General features: G+C 39.4%; 1 long non-coding RNA gene across 1 annotated transcript; it reads right to left on the reverse strand.

Moving 5' to 3' along the window:
• Positions 1 to 12,572: 12,572 nt before the first annotated feature.
• Positions 12,573 to 19,267, reverse strand: LOC145767396 (uncharacterized). Its single transcript, XR_014288780.1, has 4 exons — positions 19,134 to 19,267; positions 14,312 to 14,496; positions 13,261 to 13,389; positions 12,573 to 12,752 (listed from the first exon to the last, which is right to left on the reverse strand). It is a non-coding gene; the product is annotated as an uncharacterized LOC145767396 (long non-coding RNA).
• Between the last annotated feature and the right edge of the window lie 5,012 nt (positions 19,268 to 24,279).

Below are 24,279 nucleotides of genomic sequence, written 5' to 3' on the forward strand. Positions count from 1 at the left end.
TTTTATAGAACTCTTCCTTTTGCAACTTCCTGGTTCAAATCAACCGTTATTGCCCGCTCAAATCGGCAGAAAAATGCGTTCACTTTGATATGGCGTCAACCCTCAATGCTTAGCAAATCGGTAGAAAACTGAGCTGTCTTGAATGCTTCCTTTTGCAACTTCCTGATTCAAATCAACCGTTATTGCCCGCTCAAATCGGTCGAAAAATGTGCTCACAATCTAGCGTCACGACATTCAAGGAAACTTTCTGGTTTAAATTAACCGCCTGCTCAAATCGGCCGAAAAATGCGTTCACTTTGATATAGCGTCATCAGCCGAAAAATGAGTTGTCTTTGATATCAGACAAAAAATGTGCTCACAATCTAGCCGCACTACATTCAAGGAAACTTTCTGGTTTAAATTAACCACCTGCTCAAATCGGCCGAAAAATGTGCTCACAATCTAGCGTCACTAGTTAGCGTCACTACATTTACAACTCTAAACATACTTATAAGACTACTAACAGTATCCAATCTATGCACAGGTTTGCAAAACTCAACGCTTGCATAGATTTAAATTTAAGGCTTGTCAATCTCAAGGAAGTGGCACCAGGCAATCAATGTTATCGCCAACTAAAGCACATCATCGTTGATGGATTCCCCAATTATAAATCTCAATTGCCTAATACGTTAAAACCCTTTTGGAAGATACGACATGAATTATCAGTTGACAATGACTTTATTGTGTATGGTGGTCGATTAGTCATCCCGAAAAAACTTAGAAGTGAAATACTTGCTAATTTAGACGAATCTCACCAAGGCGATACCCGTACCAGGGAACTCGCTCGTTTGGCCGTTTATTGGCTCGGCATAGACCATGACATTGAAACCGTAATTTTATCGTGTCAAAAATGTCAAGATGACCTCCCCTCGTTGTGCAAAGAGCCAATGGTGTTGAGAAATCAACCCATTCGCCCTTTTCAGGAACTAGCGATTGACTTAGCTGAATTTAATGGACAACACCATATCTTTAATTATGGTAGATTGTTTTACGGATTGGCCGTCAATATATTTCATGAGGCATAACACTACGTCTATTGTAGTCATCAAAGCTTTACGTGATTATTTTACTCGCACTGCAATACCAGATGTTATTTGGTCTGACAAGGGACCCCAATTCAAGTCTGAGAAATTCACCAAATTTCTTCATGAATTGGGAGTGCGGCATCGTACTTCTACTCCAACCTATCCGCAATCTAATGGGAAAGTTGAAGCAACCGTAAAGAGCATGAAAAAATTAATACGTCGTTCATGGACGCATCGCTACCTCGACAAAGATCAACTAGCAAAAGCTTTGATGCAGTATCAAAATACGCCATGCAGGAAGGACGGATTGTCACCTGCTCAGGAACTGTACGGACGACCGACTCAAGACACCCTTCCAGTACATCATCGGGCCTTCTCTCATAAATGGAAGAGCGAGATGCAACAAGCTGAAACGCGAAAAGAGATGTCCATTGAAGACACCAAAGCCTACTACGACAATCGTGTTCATCGTCTTCCTGATCGGAACTCACGTCGCAGTACAAAATTCGAACACCGGACTGTGGGACATTTATGGGAAAATAGTCGCTGTGGACGACTACCGGAAATACACTGTTAAAACTGCTAGCGGCCGATTGTTTATTAGAAACCCAGATTCATTCGACGGAGAATATCTGCGTCTATCCCCTGGCCCATCGAGCCGCCGGACAATGTCAGACCTTCCGCCAGTGTCAACGTGGACTTGCCTGCTCGACCGCGCAGACAGGTTAAGAGACCGAATCGACTTATTGAAGATCTGAGTTGGCCTTAACCTGCCTGGTGGAATGTATTAATTTTGGTGTTGTATTTTCTAGTGTCATTGAACTTAAGGGGGAGGTGTTGTAGTATTTACAATAATATGCTGGAAGCACTGCTTGTTGCAATCAGCGCGAGGAATGTCCGATTCTCTCGAAGCTACATTCTTGCGCTGACTGCAACGTGTTTATGTTAAGTTTAATCAGTTCGACTTAAGCACTGGTAGAGTGTAAACGTGTAGTTAATGTAAGTTAACATCCACCACCAATTGGAGTGAGGATCTGACTAATGCAACATTACCCCCCACACACACTAATGTAGATAAAACTCTACCTTTTAATTTTTTTTTTATTTTAAAGCTTTGGTAGAGAGTTTGCTTTGTTGAATCATGGAGAAATAAAACCTAGTAACTTTAGCGGGGCAACACTAAAAGGCGGAAATGCGGAAATAAGCCGAAATAACTTTAAAATTAAAAAAGTCATCGTATTTAATGATCTCACAATTACTTCTGAATAATATCTTTCAATGATATTTCAACATAAAAAAATGTTCAGTATTGAGTTGTGGCTAAAAATCGCATTTCCGCTTTTTTTCTATTTCAATTCCATTAAATTTCGAAATTTACTCCAATAACTGTGGAATTAAAACAGTCAAACTATTTAATGACCTCACAATTGCTTCTAAACAATATCTTTCAATGATATTTCAACATAAAAGTAGGTTCAGTGGTGAGTTGTTGTTAAAAATCGCATTTCCGCCTTTTTCCATGTTGCAACATTTCATTCTTACATGATGAAGTTATCGCTATGTTAAACAATATGGACGCCAAGATCGTATTTCTGCGTTTTCTACATCGGCATTAAACCGCTAATTCTGCGGACAATACGCCATTTCACGCCCGGCTTATTTCCACGCTTCCGCCTTCTAGTGTTGTCCACTTTAGCGAGTTTAGCATACTTTATTTGTGTGTGTTCTAATTGTTTTGTTCAATGCCTGTAGTCTACACCTCATGTGATCTGTTTCCTACCGCATAAATACCGTTTTCTGCTATTTCATCATCTGGTGTAGGGTCCGACACGGGGCTACAAGACAGGGCGTCAGCGGCTTGATTCGATGTACCTTTTTGCCAGTGAGCAGTGAAGTTGTATTCCATGACCTTCATCCTCATGCGCTGTAACCATGGATTCTCGATTTCATCTAAACCAGCGGTTCTCAACAGGTGGGCCATGGCTCACTGGTGGGCCATAGAAGCATTTTGAGGTAGGCCACAGACATATATAAAAAAATTGAAAGATATATTGAAACATTTTGTTTCATTTTTGTCACTATATAGTCAATTTTACACTTTTGTGTTTGTTCAGTTACAATGAATGTTGCTGCTGTTTTTAGCTACAAAGTGGCAATCATCATTCTAATTATTGCAACATACAATTTTACATCAACTCAGTTTTTACCACACTTTATGATGTAAGAGACTAGTTTGTGGTTACAATTAAGCCATCTTTACTGTATAAGCGGTAGCCTTGTTGAAGTTCTGCAGATCCGCTTTTTAGTACGTGCAGCATTTTATTTTGTGGATTATTTTGGGGAGGAATTGACAATACTTGAAGCTTTAAGTTTGATGAAAATTTCATTCAGTATGTACATCAGTTAGTCATCATTCATTGAGGCCATCAAAACTGAAAGTTCATTCAAATTGCAAGGATGAAGATGTGAATTTTTTTAACGAAAAGAAGATAATGTAAAGCGTCAGCGCCTGGATTCAACAAGGGCATTCCTGCAACATTCCAAAAGCAATGTTCTGCTGCTTTTTGTTTATAAAACTTTTTGTATTTTTTTCTTACACAAGTGCTGCCAGTCTGTGATCGCGTTGGTTTGCTAACGTCGTAAAAAGCAAGAAGAGGGTGTTCCAGACAATTGTTCACCTAATCAAACGTCATATAAAAACCGTTCAAGTCTACTGAATATTACGTCATGGAAATTCCTAAAACATGTGCCAAAATTGTACCATCGTTCGTAAGACTTGTGTCAAACCTGTTTAAACCTGTTTAAACCTGTTTCAGTTGAAACCTGTTTAAACATGAAATATTGCGTTACACTACTGCTGACGTGCCTTTGAGTTATCACAATTTTTTCTGATTCATTCTCGAAGTTGTTTGTTGGAAGTCGGTCGCACATTTATCTGGTTTATTTGGTGCTTGCTAGCTGGACAAATTCTCCGTCTTTTATCCAAGTAATCTGTTCTGTAGTGACAGTTTTAGAGGCGTACGGTGTTGCGTCACATTTTCGATAGCCGCGGGCTAATTTTACAGGAATAAACTTTTTGAATAGACGTTTCGAGGAGTGTTTCTTTTTCGGTCACTACATGCAGACAAACGGATCCGGGAACTTTATGTTACAATTTTCCCACGAAGAGATTATGGTTTACCGCTGTGACCATAAAAAATAAAAGACGAGTTCTTGTTAGCTGGTAGGCCAAGAAGCACTAGAAGCACATAAAAAAAAATAAAAGACAATTCTTGTTAGCTGGTAGGCCAAGAAGCACTAGAAGCACATAAAAAAAAATAAAAGACAATTTTTGTTAGCTGGTAGGCCAAGAAGCACTTGAAGGCATAAAAATAAACGACGTGTTTGTTGTCAGCTAGTGTAGAAGAACTACTTAGAAGTACAAGAAATAATAAAAGAAGATTTGTTGGTTGGTAGTCTACACTCTTACAGAAGCAAAGAAAAGTAAAAACATTTCTTCTCAGTTTGGTACTGAAGAAAAATAACTTTGACATTCATTGGCAAGAAAGAAGATTAAAAGACAATCCATCTGTGCTTGTAGATTCAAGTGGAAGAATCCAAGCAAGTTTTGTGGACTTTAGGACTTCATACCTGTACAGCTACGGTATCGTGCATTTAAATTCTTTTTTGTATTTTTACGGTCTTGGCAGTTAAGTTTTTTATAACTACTGTAGCCTAATAATTTTGTGTGTTTGTGTAACTTAATTTTTTTAATTGTTAAATTTAGCCCCAACATTTAATATGTCTACACTCGGTGGCGACAGGGACTCGACCGCCGTAGACTCGACTGAGTTTAAGCCTGATGATGTTCTTTGCAGTCGGGCAGGCCATTCTGGGGAGGGACCCAGTAACGATGAGGCTAAGTCAGTTCGAGAGGCCCGGCATCTTAGACGGGATATTTTGACTCAAATTGGGGAACTTTCTGTAGCCCTAGGTTCTTTGAGTGATAAGCAGGAACTGTTAATTTTTAGATCTAAGTTCTCTACTTTAGAAGAGGAATTACGGCATTTCCATGCTCTTTTGACTAAAATTTTTAACTCTGCAATCTTGGCAGAACTTCGTGATAGGGTAGATCCCGAATTTAACTCGTTAAAAAATAACTTTGAACAAAAAGAAAGTGAGTTCTCAGATATGTTGGATGCTGACATACATCCTGAGGATAGCGCCTCAAATGTAAGCACTAGGATGTCTAGGACTTCGTCTCGGATAGTGGCACAAATTAACCTACAGCTAAGACGAGAGGAGCTCCAGATCCAAGCTGAGGCCGAAGCAAGAGCTGCTGAGGCCATCGCGAGAGCTGAGACCATACGAGCTGAGGCTGCCGTGAGAGCTGCTGAGGCTGTACGAGCAGAGGCCGCCGCGAGAGCTGAGGCCGAAGCGAGAGCAGCTGAGGCCGCCGCGAGAGCCGAAGTTAGAGCTGCTGAGTTCGCACTCAAAGGCGCTCAGTTGAGGGCTGAACAACGAAAAGAGGTAGTTTTAGCTGAATATCGATCAGAGGCGGGCTCCCAGCGTAGCTCTAATAAGAGCTCTTCTAGGCATTCCAGAAATGAACATCAATCGCAGTTTAATTTACCTAACCTTTTCCAGACGCCTGTTCAATCTGTAAGTGGTCCAGTGCAATCCACACGGTTTCCAGCTGTTTCAGGAGGTCTCGGGGCCGCGGCTAAGGGTCTTCCGAATGCTGTAGAGCCAAGGCCTGCGAATTACAACCGAAATCCTCCCCCAGAGCGTACAGGTCACGGGGCCGCCATTAGTAGTAATGCTTTGCCCCCTTCACAGTTTTCTGCGCCGCTAGTTTTTGATCGCCCAGCTACACGTAATTTGGGTGATTGTGAGAGGCGTATCGCGTCTCCTGATTTTAACGTGTGTGAGGATCGTGATCGGGCTGTGCATGTGACTGAGCCCACTCAGCCCCTTAAGGGATATAGCTTGTCTTCTCCCGCTAAATCGAGTTCTCAATAGCAGGATTGCTTTTTTGAATACCAAAATAGTAGGACGTTTTTCGATAAGGCGGCCTTGATTGGTTACGATGGTAATAATATGCCATTTATTTTCTTTAAAAATCGTGTTACGGCCTTAATGGCAGCTTCGCCCTTTAAGGGGACTTGTTTGACTTTGTTACAAGCAGCTTGTGTTAGAACAGCTGTTCAAACGATTGCTAATTTGGTTTCTGACACCCCTGGCTTGTCAGAGGAAGACAGGATAGAAATGTCGTTAGCTCGCTTGTCCCAGCGTTTTGGGGTTCGTGGAGGTTTTTTCGCAGAACCAGAAATTAGAAAGTATCGCTATGGTAGCAAATTGACTTCGACCTCTTCCAGTGATCTGAAAGAGTTTAAAGATGACTTATCGCAGTGTTTGCTTTACGCGCAAGCTTATGGTCAGCGTGACAAATTGGAAGGACGTTTTGTTTTGGATTTGGCCAGGGATATCTAAAGAAGGGGATACGAAGGCTTTTATTACGTCTGACAATAGAAGGGCTGTTATTTATCGTAAATAATCTGTGTATATTGTAAAATGACAATTGGCACCGATAGTAGTTTAATAAATCTTGTTATGATAACTTGCATTGCGCTATTAGCATCAGGCCTGGATATTCATAGCATGCTCATGGTTGCTTGTTAATTCAACTACCCATATACTTGCTTTACATCTAGCCTACTGCAAAGGCTTTGTTTAAAAAAACAGCTTACTGGTAACTTTTCAACTGTCTTTGTAAACAAGTATTCTTTAAATATGCTCTATGTGACGTTTACTAACTGTCTTTGGTAGCTAACTGTACCAGTTGCACTACAAAACTTTCTGCAATTTTGAAAAGAACTTCATGTTTCACGCGCTACAAACTACCGCCCTGGTAGTGTCATGAGAATAAGGCAATCGCTGCGAGCCTTCATATCCCCTTCTCTAGATATCCCTGGGCCAGGGATATCCCTGGATTTGGCTAAGCGACTCCCGTTTGACGCTAAGCAGCGTTATCTTGACTTTTTAGGTGATCAGTATGGTGGCACTAATGAGCCTACTTTTCAGAGTTTGTTCGATTTTGTTGTACGAGAGGAAACGCGTAAGTCGACTGATTTTAGCATTATGCTAATGGGCGATTCTGGTGAGTCACAGCATTTTAAAAAGTTTGGCAAAGGAAAATTGCCTTCATGTCCGGTTAGGCAGACGTCCGTAAAACCCCATGATGATGTGATGTCAGGGAGTTCGCAGTACTCGACTGTCGTTAGAGCACCGTGGTGGTGAGGCTAGACGTAAAGACCTGCCGGCATGCATTTGTTGTTCGTCACGTGGTCAAGTTGAATATCATTTTTTGTCTAATTGTAAAAAATTTTTGCGCTTGACACCTAAAGATCGGAGAGATGTCATTGTGAAAGCTGGCAAATGCTTGAATTGTTTGCGCCAGCATATGGTTAGGGATTGCGTTCATGCAAATAACTGTCGTAAGTGTGGGCCTAACAACGATAGGAAACACTATTTTCTTCTGCATGATTTTTATGTGACGTCACGTGATTCTCTGGATTCGGTTGGGAAAGATGATGCTCGTGCCAGAGTTCCTGTGCGTAATGTTAAGATTGGAAATGCTAAAGCAGCTTTTAACCGCGTTACTGCTGCTCGTGTTTTAAATCCAATGACTGGCAAATCGAAGTTGGTGTATTGTCAGCATGATCCTGGTTCGCAGTTGACGTTTGTTTCGAGTGATTTGGTGTGTGAACTTGATCTTAAACCGTACGATAAAGCGTCGTTTAAAATGGATACCCTGGCTGGTCAGAAAGCTACTTGTGCTGACCTTGTTAAACTCAACATCCAGTCGTTAGAGACAGATGAACTGTTTTGTGATATAACTTCGGTGGTTAACCCAGCTTGGGCTGACGATGTTAAAACTTTACCGCATAAACAAGATTTAAATGGTTTCCGTCATTTTCATGACGTGAATATGTTTCATTTGAATGATTGTAGTACTGTAGATGTGCTGATTGGCAACGACAACGCTTATTTGATAGGTGCAAAAGAAGAGCGTGTTGGTGAAAATCGTAGTGAACCGCATGCTTTACTCACTCCTCTCGGTTGGTTGGCTTGTGGTGGTAAGTCACCCTTAGATGAAAGCGTTGCTAACGTGTGCAGAGTGCAGACGTCTTCAGAGTCGGATGTCATCTCTGGCTTTCAGCGTAAAATTGAGTCTCGCGATATGGAAATAGCAGACCTGAATAAAGTCATTCAGGATTTGACGTTGCAAAATGAAACCTGTGAATTGTCTCGCAATGACATTTTGGCTAGAGAACTTGTTGAACCGAATATTGAATTGAAAGATGTTCGATTTGAGATACCTGTTCCGTTGAAGGAAGATATTGATCTACCTAACAATTTTGTGTTGGCGTCAGATAGAGTTGCTGCTTTAAGGAAGAAGGCTTTAAAACAACCTGAACTTCGTGATTTCCTTACTGACACCATGAAAGATCTTAAATCAAATGGCTATATTGAGCGTACTGGTGAAGCAGGAAATGTTAAGGGATTTGAATGGTATTTACCATACTTTGTTACGTCACAATTAAAAAAGCGCATTGTGTACGATGGCAAGTCTAAATTTCGAGGAACTTGTGTTAATGATGTAATGTTTTCGGGTCCTGACTTGTTAAACCCTCTGGTAGATGTCTTGGCTAGATTTCGGCTTGGTAGATTTGGTCTCATGGCTGATGTGACTAAATGCTTCTTTCAAATAAAGTTACCTGAGTCGCAAAGGGATTTGTTTCGTATATTGTGGTTTGAAGATGATGACCTTGAAAATGGTAAGATGGTACCATTTCGTTTTTGTGTACACCCTTGGGGAATAAAGAGTAGCCCGTATATCGCTTGCTTGGCTATAAAGAAAATGATCGAGCAGAATCCCAGCAGTGCTGGTGAATTGACTCTCTGCAATATTGCAAATAATATGTACATGGATGATTTTATATTTTCGGCTGATAGCTTAGAGGAAGCTCAGAAAATCACTCATGAATCAATTGCTTTGTTTGATAGCCGTGGGTTTAAACTTGGTAAGTGGAGTGCTAACAAGGAGGCTATGATTGTCTTGTCAAATTTGGATAATGAGATGCTTTCACCTTTGATTCGTGACATTGACTTTCAGACTGAAAATATGACTTTGCCATCAGCGAAGACATTGGGTTGTGTGTAGCAAACCGAGTCTGACGCGATGCGTATCGCATGTTCCTTAAAGCCCTTAGCTAAACACACGCGCCGAAGTATGCTCAGTCAGCTTGGACAAAATTTTGATCCGCTAGGCTTTGGAGCGCCATTTTTTCTAAAAGCACGCCTTATACTTCAGCAATTGGCGATAGACAAGTTTGATTGGGACACCGAGGTCCCTGATAGCTTTGTTAAAGAGTGGGAGTCGTGGCTTCGCTCTTTCGACCTGCTTAAGGATTTTTCGTTACCGAGATGGTATTTTGCAAACTCTGGTGTGTGCAGTCCGGATGATATTGTTTCATATCAATGGCATGGGTTTAGCGATGCTTCGAATCAAGCTTTCTCTTCTGTTGTTTACTTACGTAGACTGGTTAACGGAGATCCGAGTGTGTCTTTCGTTCTGGGTAAATCTACCATTGTTGTAAAAAATCAGTTTTCTTAGCCGATAGCTAGGAAAGAGCTTGTTGCCGCTTTGAATACAGCAAGACTCGTGAAGCAGGCCTACGAGGCATTGAAGATGCCCGACTGCCTTAAGTATTTTTGGTGTGATTCTCGTACTGTGTTGCAGTGGGTTAAAAACCCTGATTTACGTTTGAATAAGTTTAATACGCGTCGAGTTGAGCATATTTTATTGTTGTCTGGAGCCCAGGATTGGCGTTTTTGCCCTACCGATATGAACCCAGCTGATGTTGGCACAAGGCCAAATCTTATTACAAAGAAAGAATTTCGAGAGTTGTGGTTAAATGGTTCTAGTCTTCTCTACCAGTGTGAGGAAATTCCATCTGTAGAAAATGCCACTCCAGTACCTGTCCATAGCCTATATCTTCGTGACGAAGAGGAGTCGCTTGACGTTGGACAGGGTGGTCTTCACAGATTGATTGAGGCCGCACCTTCTTTGTATGTTATGAAAAAGAGAATCGCTTATTTGGTTGCTTTTGTTGAATTTTTGTGCTGTAAAACGAGAAAGCGTAGCTTTGTGAAGCCAAAACTGGATGCATCTTATCTTAACAGTGCTTCAGAGTTGGCTGTGAAGTTTGTTCAGAAGAGCGTGTATGGCGATGTGGTACATTTAATGACCAAACAATCGCCGGATGCCCTTGAGGAAGTGATAAAGCGAGGTAGTGTTGGCGCTTCGCAACGTGAGAAGGAACGCTTGAAAGAATTACGTTCACTTAAAAAGTACAGACCTTGTGTAGATGACGCTGGTGTAATCCGCATTGAAGGGCGCTTAAGTAATTCTCCCGAGATCTCTCTTGAAGCAAAGCATCCGATTGTTTTGCCTTCGAAGCACCCCTTTACTAGGCTTGTTGTACTGTCGCATCATAATGGAAATGCGCACTGTGGAGTACAGCACACTTTGTTGTCTACGCGACAGAAGTTTTGGATCGCTAATGATAATGCCTCCGTGAAGAGGTATCTTAATGATTGTGGTGTATGTGCGATTGAGAAAGCACGGCCTATAAGGCAGCTCATGTCTGATTTACCTTTGTCTCGCACAACTGCGCATAGGAAATCTTTTTTAATTGCGGCTTAGACTATCTTGGACCTTTAACCTTTGTTGAAGGTAGAAGTCACAAAAAAGCTTGGGGACTCTTGTTCACACGTATGGCATCTCGCGCTATTCATGTTGAGGTGGTTACGTCATTGTCGCTGAGTGATTTTTTACTTGCCTTTACAAGGTTTACAGATTTACGTGGGCAGGTTAATGCTATCTATTCCGATAATGGAAGTACCTTTCAGGCAGCATCTAAGAAGTTACCCGAGTTGATAGAATCAGCTGAATTTCACAACGCCCTGAGACAGAGAGAGATAAACTGGGAATTTATACCTCCGTATGCTCCGGCGCAAGGTGGCGCCTGGGAGGCAATGGTTAAACAATTTAAAATTGCATTTTTTCACATTTTGGACTCTTCAAGTCGTAAGCCCAATTTTATTGAACTGCTTACGTACACAGGCAGTGCCGTTCAGATCGTAAACGAACGCCCTTTGGTACCTTTGAGTGACGACCCTAGGGATTTTACTGTCATCACCCCTGCCTCACTTTTGACCCCATACTTAGACCCATAATGTGCTGTTGGGCAACCACATGATCGTGACCAATTAAGAAGGGATTATCGGTTCAATTTGTCACTTTCTCAGCAGTTTTGGAGTAAATGGATCGATTTTTACTTGCCAGGTCTCCAGGGCCGAAAAAAATGGCTAAAAATGGCCGAGAATTTGGAGCCTGGTCAACTTGTAGTGGTAGGTTCTCTCCAGGACATTGGTAAACGTGGGAAGTATCAACTTGGGAGGGTGCATGAGGTAGTTCCACAAATTAGGAAAGGGAAGCCTGTGGTTCGTAGAGCTAAAGATGCCGTCTGCAACTATGATGAGAGTACGGGGAAAGTGAAAGTAGACTATGTGTTGAGGGATATTTCGTGCCTCGCCCCCGTAAAGAACACCTAAGTGTTAGGGTTTGAGCCTGGTTTTGTCTGCGGTGGCCGACACTTGTCTGAGCCCAGAACAGTCGGTTATTATCGCAACCATTGTACATAGCGTCATTTTTTGCGTGTACCTACTACCTACCCAGCAAACATTGTACTTCGGCCCAACGTAGTGTGACAGTTGGTAAAATAATGCTCCTCCGTTGGCACTACGTTGTGGCCGAAGTTGACCCAACGTATCTTGCACCATTCGTCGCAGTTGGGACAACTTCTTTAAAATGTTTGGGCCAACGTTATCCCAACTCTGCACCCAACGTAGTTCATCGTTGGTACCCTACGATGGCCCAACGTATTTTGCACCATTCATCGCAGTTGGGACAACTTCTTTAAAATGTTTGGACCAACGTTATCCCAACTCTGCACCCAACGTAGTTCATCGTTGGTACCCTACGATGGCCCAACGTATTCTGCACCATTCATCGCAGTTGGGACAACTTCTTTAAAATGTTTGGACCAACGTTATCCCAACTCTGCACCCAACGTAGTTCATCGTTGGTACCCTACAATGGCCCAACGTATTTTGCACCATTCGTCGCAGTTGAGCCGACTTATTTTAAAATCTTTGGGCCTACGTAATCCCAACTCTACTGCCAACGTAGTTCATCGTTGGTACCTACGCTGGCCAAACGCACTTTGCACTTTTCGTCGCAGTTGGCCATACATATTTTGCACTAATCGTTGTAGTTGAGCAACGTTGGTTAAACTTAACCTGCAATTTCAAGTTGACACTGTCCTGATGATCCAATATGCCAGTACGATGACCATCTTCTTATACTGAGCAAATTTAACTCAATGATGTAAACAAACGTAAAGTTGTTGAAAAATACATTTATTCGAATGGTAAAATGCACCACCCATGCACAATTCACAGCTACGACAAGACATGCATAAAAGTCTAAAAACACAGTGGACTGAGGTACTTCATGCCTCATCAGAAGACTGCGCCTGGATGTAACAACGTGATCTGTGGCGGCTCAAACGCAAGTACCTATAAAACAATATGCAACATTTGTAAAGAAAGCAGGGATGAAAGAAAATATACTGTACAGTGCAAATTAGGTCGTGTTTACAGCACCGTGAAAGAACAGACTCTAATTGCTACATATCCCATGGATATGTGTATGCAACAACCGGTTATGTTACAATAACAAGCATTTTTTTAATACATCCTAACATTCCTCAGTATGTTTTAATTCTGTAATTCGTAGCCTATACGATGGGGTGGGGAATGGGTATACCGTTATGTTCTATCAACCTCTAACATTAATGCACATTCGTTAATCGTGTTAATGCGGTTTGCCTTCTCTAACCAGTGCAAATTTTATTGTTATCGTTTGATAGATCTTCGAAGTCAAGTCTTAAAATGTGTGTATATTTCTTGAAGTTCTGCTCCAGCAATAAACTAATCGCTGGTTAAGTAAATAAAAATGCTTTTATTGCCCTTATTGAGAGAATAGTAACGATTTGTCAGTGACGGAGAGAACAAATGAACATACCCGCAGTACTTTTTGTAGCAAGACGTTTAAGCCGGCCCCCATCGCGGTCTTCCCACGTCTTAAACCAGTCGCCCAGTTTGTGGTCGATTTCTTGTAGAGTGCATGATTTCGTATTGCTCTGGACAACATCTATAAGTAAAGCAGTTTTGTAAACAAATAATGTTACATCGATTTTTATTTTTACACAATCATCTACAGCAGTGGCCAGCGGCTCTTAACCTGTGGGTAATTACTCAATCTGGGGAAGTTTGAGGTCTTCCAGAGGGCAATGAGCAGGACAGTGCAAATTATTACCAATTTTTAATCAAACTTAAATCATTGTTGGGTTTGGCTTTGGCTATTCCATTCAATTGATTGCCAAAGACTAATAAAATTGGTACGAATGGAATTAATTTTATGCTGCTGTTTGGAAGTCTTCACGAGAAGATGCAGAACAACGTGTTCTTGTCGAAGGTTGCTTATTTGTGCGACTTTTTCTCTGACATAAACGCCTTGAACTGCTTGCAGGGCAAATGGACAAGGTTATGGGATTTAATAGACAAATAATAGATTTAAGATGCCCAACATGCTTAATTGCTTAAAGTGGGGTAACGGGTCAGAAAAGGTTAAGAACGTTGCTCTACAGAGTCTACAGTCTGTTTCACGTGCGTGGCACGATCATCAGGAGAGCTGTAATAAAAATAAAAGCGAGGACATCACCATAAGCATAGCCGCCGAACCCAGGAAGGTCGGCCTTCCTGACCTTTTCGCAGAGAAGGCCACCCTTCCCTGCGAAATCGGCCAGATCAACTTTCTAATCTCATCTTTTTTACTGCACACGAGTAAACAGCAGGTGTTTTTCAACTAGATCTAGACTGAGGCATTAATCAGGGATAGTAAACAGCAAATTGACAAAAAAGATTACGAAAAAGGTAAACTTCAGATGCTGCAAAACTTATGATATATCCAAGGTTGTTATTTCATTGAAAATTAATCATGAACAGTAAGTATTCTTTCTGGAGACGATATCATACCAACAAGAGGTGAATACAAAACTTAAACAAACACTTACCTACGACCATGTTCTTTAAGTTTTGCATGGAATCAAAAGAAAACTTTTTCTCTCCACTTAATGTATTTTCCCCTTCCCGGTCCGCGAGACGTAACTTGCGACTTCGTTTAACATCACCTGAGGCATCAATCGATTAACCGTGTCGTATAGGCTTTTTCCTCCTAGATACGACACAGTTGTTTGAACTGCAATAGAACAGATGGATGTTGAAATGCATAAGCCGAGATCATTAAAACAGCATAGAAAGCAGTCCCATCAAACAGTCGCGGTGCGTACCAGGCTACCAGCGTACATAGGTGTCGAAATAGGGTGGGCCGGGTGGGCTTTATTTTAACAAAATATGTTTTGCCCACCCTGTTTTCATGACACCTATGAAGTGTTCGTTACAATTATTTCCGTTTTTGTTTTTAGCTGAATTATCCAACCAACTGCAGTGTAACCTCTGAAGACTTGCAATAAACAACAAGATCACAGATATGCGTAAATCAAACGCACAATACCACATTCCAATTGACAACTTTGAAGGTGGGTATGTAAATGAACCCAAACCTCCAAACAGTAACATTGATACCAACATCAGATTGTTCCAAATTCCAGTTATTAACATCAAGGCTAAATATTTTCACCAAGTTGTCAACTTAAACCTCAAAGATATCAAGCATCTGCTCATGTATTTGGATTAAAACGTAGAGATGGCCTCATCACTATCAGACAAAAACTAAAGTCCCGAAAGCTGACGAAATTCTTCAATACCAAACACGATTTTAATGTTTGTGCAGACTAATACTGTGTGATGCTGAAACCAGCTTTGAAATTTTTGTGTTTTCAATATGGAGTTGTGTGATACAAACCATACAACAGCATGTCTGTAAGAATGTGAAGGACTGATTCACACTAAGCGTTTTGACTCCAATATGACATTTGAAATACAAATTAAATATGCACACAATGAATTCAGTTTATTTAAGAATTTCTAAAACAAAACTATATTCTGCCTCATTGAAGCCGAACTGTGACAGTGTGAATCAGCCATAAAAATAGTGGGTTACTCGAAGTCCACTTTGAAACTAGACTGTTTTATTGATTCTTTGATTGCTAAGATCAAGTGTATTTATACTAGAAGAGGACTTCATTTGTTTGAGTAAGTTTTTAAAAGTAGTTCTACTTGATGGGGTATGTTTCACAGTCATAAGATCAATCATTATACACTTTTGACATCGCACCCACTGCATCAGTGCTTGATTTTACTTTAAAAAATCAGTAATTTGCTTGTAACTTTTTTCTGTACATTTTTAAGAGAAAGTTCTTTGGAAATAAGATAGAAACATGTTACTTCTGCAGCATTTAAGCCAAAAACTAACTTTCTAGTATAAGCAGTTATCAAGATATGGCAAAATTAGCTATTTTCAGCTCGTTTGGTGAAATTGCACGGCCACTAGAGGGTACAAGAACCCAAAATTATGATAGAAGTATTTCATTTGATATTTGGGGCCATATATCAAGACCACTTTTTGAAATTCAATTTTTTTTATTTTTCACTCCACCCTAATGAACAATTCGTACCCTCAGTTACCTTGAAAAGATCAAGAGAAAAAATTAAAAAAGCAGTCGCTGATTGTAGTCGCTGATCGTAGTTTCCGCAAACATTTTAAAAGGATTAGATATCGATTAGCTAGGCACCGGTATCCGCAAACAAACAAACTGAAAAGATCGAGAGAAAAAAATAGAACATTGCTGATCGTAGTTTCCGTTTTTCCGCAAACATTTTAAAATTTCCGGTAATGCAAACATTTTAAAATTTCCGGTAATGCAAACATTTTAAAGTTTCCGGTAATGATTCTAAGAGTTTGCCGAAATCGCTGAACGCAGTTTCCGCAAACATTTTAAAAGGGTTAAGGTTTAGGGTGTTTCCGCAAACAAACAAACTGAAAAGATCGAGTGAAAAAAAAATAGAACAAAGCCGAAGTTGCTGATCGCAGTTTCCATTTTTCCACAGTTTCCGCAAACATTTTAAAATTTCTGGTAATGATCCTAAGAGCTTGCTGAAGTCGCCGATCGCACTCGCAGTTTCCGCAAACATTTAAAAAGGGGTACCTCTAAATACCCATTGTCAGCAGGGTTGAGAAAAACCCGGGTTTTTTTGGGTTTTATTGGGTTTTTTTAAAAAAGATGTAAAAAAAGGTAGATTCATGCTTATTTCACCTCAAAACTACTTTTTACGAATGAAGTGCCTTTCACTCACAGTACATGCTTGCATAACTCAATAAAATCATGCACTAGGGCTGTTGTTGCTTGAATGTTGCATCATCCATTAATTTCAAGATCAAGTTGGATGTTGCATCATCCACTGATTTCTATATCAAGTTGCTGCTACCGTGGTAGAAATCACATTATTGCATCATTTGCTTTAGATTTGAAGGCAAGGAGCATTTATGCCATCATGTTTAAATATTTTTTATCATTTATATATATTATATATAGTAATGACTAATGTAAATTATATAGTAAATTCTAACGCATGGCTGTTTCAGAGCGATTGCGTGGCCAATGGCCATTTATGCAAATGCTCTGAAACAGCCATGCGTTAGAATCCAGAGTCTGTAATTGGTAAATAGCCTCCTAAATTGCATTTCACATCATATATACAGACTACAATAGAGTAGTACTTTCACCAGTTTAACTATAAGGCCTTCTTGCATAAATGAGTTTTAGTGTAGGCTAGTATACACAAAGTGGCATTACTTGATTTTTGTGTACTGTACAATATCCACTGCGTTTTCAGTTTATTCTTGGAAATTTACTTCACAGTCACATCCTTAAGTCCTAATTTAAAGTTTGTTTTAAGTGCCTTGTAGTGTTTTTGTTCATTGTTTTAATTTTCTATTAAAAATCGGACAAATATGATGCTCTGGTTTTTTTGGGTTTTTTTAAGTGGGTTTTTTCAAAAAAACCCACCCGGGTTTTTTTGGGTCGGGTAAAATACCGACAACCCTGATTGTCAGGCATTAGACAAATCCTAGACAATGCCTTGAAATTACCGACAATGCCTGAAAGTAGCTACTCTACAATGCCTGACAACCCCTGAAAATGCTATAATGCCTAACAAACCCGTCAACCACTGATAATGATCGACAATGCCTGGAAATTCCCAACAATGCCTGAAAGTAGTTAGCCTACTCCACAATACCTGACAACCCCTGAAAATGCTCCACAAACCCCCAAAAAGCCTATTATGCCTGACAATGGGTATTTAGAGGTAGGCCTACCGTTTTAAAAGGGTTAGGCTTGATTAGAGTTTCCGCAAACATTTTAAAAGGGTTCGGGATTAGGGTTGATCAAAGTTTCCGCAAACATTTAAAAATTTCTTTAAATGATCCTAAGAGTTTTTGTTTGTTTGCGGAAAAATTTTAAAATATTTGCAGAAACTGTGATCAGCGACTTGGGCTTTTTTTAATTTTTTTTTCGATCTTTTCAAGGTACGAACTGACGGTACGAATTGTTCATGGTGGTACTAATTAGGTTGCATCCGATGCTGCGCAATCTACTTCATAAAACAATCTGCAAAAAACTTGTGGTATATACATAATGCGGTGATAGTAGCAACATTCGAATCCTGATAAAAAACTTCTCGTTGACATAATAGTCATTTTTAGGCAGTGGCTATTTGACCGGCGCCGGTCTTTGAATTTGAAAAACTATTTGACCGGTCATGACGTCACTATACAGTCACTTTTTTTCTTTTTCTCTTTCAAAGCAAAAGACGAGAAGCGCGCATATAAGTTCTAAATCCAACCATTTTGTTCAACTCGGTACGTGGCGCGTGCGATACGTCGCCGGCTCCTACTCTAGAAGGACTGAGTTCGATACTACCCGGAAGCGTTCCTTTTTTATTTTTTTTTTTAAACTAAATTTTGACACGAAGTGCATTTTTGTAGTCAATTTTTAATTTGAGTTGCCTACAGCCCAATTTTTTATGTCTTTTCAAATGTCAGTAATAAATAAAGTTAGAGTTTTTTTAATTTGCTGGAATTTGAGAATTTCTCTGGGTAATTTTCCGTTTGTGGCCGTGCTAACTACTGATAGATAGCCTACTACATAATTTTTCATTCAGGCACGTTTTAAACCTTTCAAGGTTTTGCCACCTTTTCCCGTTCGTTAACGTGCTGGTAGGTTTATATCGATTTTTGTAGTTAGTATCTTTTTCTTCCCGGACGCGTTAATGACGAAAAATAAAATGATTGATTGATGTGACCCCGTGTTTGCCGAACGAAGCATTACATTTTTGCTCTCAACAAGTTAGTCATATACAATGCTTCTTTTAAAAAAATGGTAATGGTATGTAAATGTAATGCAACTCAAATTAAAAATTTACAAAAATGCACTTCGGGTCAAAATTAATTAAAAAAAAGAAAAAATAAAAAAGAACGCTTCCGGGTAGTATCGAACTCAGTCCTTCTAGTCTAGGAGTCGGCGACGTATCGCACGCGCCACGTAACGAGTTGAACACAATAGTCGGATTTAGAACCTATATACATACACGCTTCTCGTCTTTTGCTTTGAAAGAAAAAAAGAAAAAAGTGATTGTATAATGACGTAATGACGGTCAAATAGTGTTTCAGATTCAAAGACTGGCGCCGGTCGAATAGCCACTGACTCATTTTTATGCCACTTGAAAGTGAAGATACCACTTTTTGAAAAAATCGAGTAGGCTACTTCTAAAAATGTTACTTCAAAACCAATAAACAGGTCACGTAATTGCCGTAAAAAGTATTAAATAGTTTACCCTGAAGAATAGATTAGAGTCAACTGAAATAAACCTTACCTGAGTTTCATGATGATCATTCATTTGGGCAGTGCTCTCATAAATGAAAACCTAAAAGTCCCCAAAGCTACGTCTAAAAATTCCTAGATTACATCAAAGTTCCCTAAATCATTATTACATTCAAACAGTTTTACGTTCTGAAACAAAAAGCAAGAGTTAAGCAGTTTAAACAACAACACTAGCAAAAACCATTCTACATAACTTTGTTGTATTAGTGGGCAAAGTCTCACAGCAAAAAGCAGTAGGCCTACGGTATGTTAAATTACAGTGATGTTTAACATTACAGGGATACAGTGAAGATTTCCCAATGCTTATCACATGCTAAAAATGACATAAACTGTGCACGACTATCGACTTATTCATGAGAGCTAAGTCGACTAGTAATTAGTTGATTAGTTCATGTGCTTCAGCATCTGTAGCTGAACTCTTCATGAGCCCTTGCCAACTGCAACAATTTAGCTCGATCCCTTAATCCCAGTTTGTCAGCTGACTTCATACCTTGGGTGTGTAGCAAACCAACTAAACTTTCTGACTTTAAACTGTTCCTGTAGTCAGTTTTAATGTTCTTCAAGCTATCCGTACTAAAAAGTCATTCAACTGGGGCATTTAAACATGGTAGGGACATTAGGCAAGTGACTACTTTGCTATGAACTCAAATACGGAAGAAAACTTGACAAATAAACTTCCATTGATTCTGCAAGCGAACAAGACAAAACTGCAAATGCAAATGGCGTCCAACTCCATCCATTTGGGTTTTCGCGCGTTTTTTACGATTCACGTCACAGACAATTGTAGTTTCTGACTGCGCATGCGCATCGTCATCTCTTTTTAGCGAATTTTGAAAAAGCACGTTCAGATGTCCGCCATTTTTTACAATGTACCAATTACTCGCGTTTGTCAATGCTTTAGATATGGTGTGCTGTGCATATGGATGTAGAAAACGAAGAAAATACAATTCAGATGATAAAAGGAGTAAATATTATTCCAAGATATTTACCAATCTCTCGGATCATGTGTTTGAATGCACCATTACCAATAATCATATTTTTACACTAGTCAAAACTGTGTACAAATGTTATTTAAAAATTAGGTTTTATTGGTAATTGGTAAGAAAACTTGCAAGCAAATACAAGCTAAATTGGTTCGTAAAACGCTTAACAAAAATTCTGTCTTAACAAACGTCTGTAGACGTTGAATCAGTGTAAAAATGACAGATTTTGTTGTATGGCTTGGCTGTAACAGCGCAGCTTTCACGCAAATTTGAGACAGTAACAATGGCGAATGCCTTTTTTTAATTTCTTCAATCGAGATGCGCTGTCTAGTTGTTATAAGATGTTTATGGTTTTTTTAAAGTGCTTGCCTGAAACACATGGTACGGGAAACTGTGTCCAATTATTCAGCTCAGTGTTGTCATAATTTTTTTCGAAAATAAAATGAAAACTTCGAAAACAAAAATGAACGGAGCACGTAAAAATTGCGAGATGAAACTACAGCCCTGATCAATTTTAAGAAGACAGAGTATAGTTATATAGAGCCATAGTAGAACACTAAAAAAACTAGCTGCTGCTAACATACTTGAAAAACTGCAGCTAAATTTGCAAATTAGTGTTTTTTTTTCAGAATTAGTGATCCTCATAGTGATGCATGATTTAGAAAAACATTTCAAATTTTTTTTTTACTTATAGCAATAACGTAAAAAAATTGAGGGGTTACCGTAGTTCGCCCGCAAATAATGACGTTGGCCCAACGTTCTGTACAACTGCACACCAACATTGGAAAAACCAACTTTCTAATTCTAAGTTTTTTTGCATTTTCATTGTCCCATTACAATTGTAAAAGGAATACGATGAAGCAAACTTAAACAATTCTTCGAAGGTATCTTCAATTAAAATATTTCAAAAGTTGGCAAAACTACACTACCCTCAGCCAACCCGAACAACCGTCAGCCTACGTTGGGCCAAGGAAAAATGTTTACTGGGTATGGTACCAATTTCATGTATCGTCGTGTTTATTCTTATTGCTGTTCATTCTTTGCATGCCCTTTGTATTTGCGTATTAACTTAAACGTGAGTGATTCAAACAATTTGTGTACCATGTGTTTTTATTCATTGGCTCACAATTGTCGTCAATTCTTTTTTAGTTATGCCATGTTAGACTGTCATAACTAGGGGCCGCTATGTTCCAGACAATTGTTCACTTAATCAAACGTCATATGAAAACCGTTCAAGTCTACTGAATATTACGTCATGGAAATTCCTAAAACATGTGCCAAAATTGCACCATCGTTCGTAAGACTTGTGTCAAACCTGTTTAAACCTGTTTAAACTTGTTTCAGTTGAAACCTGTTTAAACATGAAATATTGCGTTACACTACTGCTGACGTGCCTTTGAGTTATCACAATTTTTTCTGATTCATTCTCGAAGTTGTTTGTTGGAAGTCGGTCGCACATTTAACTGGTTTATTTGGTGCTTGCTAGCTGGACAAATTCTCCGTCTTTTATCCAAGTAATCTGTTCTGTAGTGACAGTTTTAGAGGCGTACGGTGTTGCGTCACATTTTCGATAGCCGCGGGCTAATTTTACAGGAATACACTTTTTGAATAGACGTTTCGAGGAGTGTTTCTTTTTCGGTCACTACATGCAGACAAACGGATCCGGGAACTTTATGTTACAATTTTCCCACGAAGAGATTATGGTTTACCGCTGTGACCAGAGGGATTTCAGACAACGCTTTTCTCGCTTGTTTAAAACTTACAGTAAATTCCGGAGTCCAGATAAATTCGTTTTTATTGCTAAGCAGGGCCTTAAAGGGAATAAGTACTTGCTTACAGTTTTGCTGTTGCTAGACAACTGGTTAGCGAGACCAAAAAACGAACGTAAGTTAGTGACGTTAGCAGGTATTGAGAAGTCACTAAGTGCATTACACAAGGAGCTATCAATTTTATAGCCTTTCTGGGATAGTTCGAATCCAGCAAACTTAATGCGTTGTTGACAAAATTTGAACTTATCCTTATGAAGAGAGATCCCTCGCTCTGCACATCTTTGAAGAAATTTTCTTACTCTATTGATGTGATCGGTTACTTTAGAGTCAAATATAATAACGTCATCTACTACCTTTCGACAGTTGTCTAATCCAGAGAAAGCTTCATCCATTCTTTGATTGTAATGTTCAGAGATTGAGCAAATACCAAATGGGGCACGTAGAAATTTGTACCGGCCAAATGGAGTGATGAAGGTTGTTAGCAGTTGGCTATTGTTTTCTAAAGGACACTGGTAGTAACCCTTTAAAGCATCAAATGTTGTGAAAAAACGTGCTTGTTCTGCATCAATGTCGGCTACAGCTTCAGCCGGCGAGGAAGATGTATAACGTTCACGTCGCACAAATTTATTTAACTTGGAGAAATCAACGCACAATCTAATATTATCCGAATTCTTTTTTGGTGCGACCACGATAGGTGCACACCATACTGTAGGTTCCGTCACGGCCTTTATAATGCCTTGAGATTCCAAAAGCTCTAACTCTTCTTTTAATTTATCTCTATAAGCATAAGGCACCACCCTAGGGGTACTCACACAAAATGGTTGCGCTTGATCCATTAAGTCGATGCGAAATTCTTCTCCTTTCATTACCCGGATCTTTCCATCGAAGACGGTTAGAAATTTTTCGACCAAGTCTTCCAGTGTGGTGCTCGTCGTTGCTTTCCGTGATACACTATTAATCTGCTTAGGATAAAACGATGGAAGAATTCGTAAAGTTTTAGCTGTTCTCTACGAGATTAACATGCCGCCTGGAATAGAAGGAAAAATGTGTAAAATGTCTTCAGTAGTTATCTCCCCCAGCGTCAGCTGTACCTTGAGCTGTCCAATTTCCTTCAGTGTTGATCCATCGACTGTGTAGGGGAAAGTGGGGTTAGTTGGAAGGCGGGGTTAGTTGAAAAATGATCATTTTTTAACTCTCCATAACTTTTTTGAATATTTACTGCAAACATGTGAAGTAGTTTATAAAAACACAAAATCCATGTTAGTTTCGATTTGTTGAGTCAAGGTATGTTTGTTTGGCTGACAATTTTGTGTTTTCTTACTTTCGAAGTAAATTTTTTAGCGTATTTAAAAACATCTCATGCGTCGATATCTTTAAAGATAGGAAGACATTTTTTGGTGTGTGTCAGCTGTAGTTGTTCTACAACACTAAAACATAAACAAATTTTAGTTTAATGCATCATGCTTGAATATTTTAGGAAAATAGTTTGTCATATGCTAAGGGGGCTAGTTGGAAAATAGTGGGTGGGGTTAGTTGGAAAATGTTTTAATAACAACATAACTATGTAGTATGATACGAGTATATCGTCGTGGTATGATAATAAGTAGTATAAGTTCCAATGTACTTGTTTTAAGCAGACATACATTGTAAAATTTTAATTTGAATAACTTGGAAAGTGCTATATATGCGGCAACACAAGTTTTAACAATGCGTTTATTAAAAAATGTTTTTCCGATGATTAGATGTAGAATTCATTGCATTTTAATTTTAAAGCAAGTAAACATATTTGCTTACAACCCCATGTAAATGTTTGTTGGTTGAAAAAAGAGTATCCAGTTCATTAGTAGGCATTAAACTGACGTTTTTCAACTAACCCCAGGGATGGGGTTAGTTAAAAAATCAATTGTATGTTTGTTTATTTTAAAGTTTCATTAAAAGCTGACTTGATTCAATAGGCCTACTTATTTTTGGTTGTATGATAGAGGACATCATAGATGATAATTTAAGCCGTTTCAAGTTGTCAGGTTATGCACCAATTGTTTTAAATTTCACTTTAAAAAAAAACTTTCCGACTAGCCCCACTCTCCCCTATATAGTTCTTGGTGCCGTGGCTCGGCCCATGTTCCGTACGTTTTCTCCGAGCAAACGTAAGGTCGTTTCATCGGCGGCCGAGATATCCGCTCCTGAGTCCGGCAGCACGATGATTTTCGCCGATCCATTAGGTGACCTAACTTCCAAATTTACTCGTGGTGCGTTACCGATTCCACGTAATGAACGCGTCGTTTCTTGAAACGTCATCAATGTTAGTGCTTTATCAGCCTTATTACTATTAGTGCTGATTAACTGCAATTTATTACCAGATCTGGCGTTGTGGTTCTTACATTGA

The sequence above is a fragment of the Aplidium turbinatum genome, chromosome 3 (genome assembly GCF_918807975.1).
Source record: "Aplidium turbinatum chromosome 3, kaAplTurb1.1, whole genome shotgun sequence".
Lineage (NCBI taxonomy): Eukaryota > Metazoa > Chordata > Ascidiacea > Aplousobranchia > Polyclinidae > Aplidium > Aplidium turbinatum.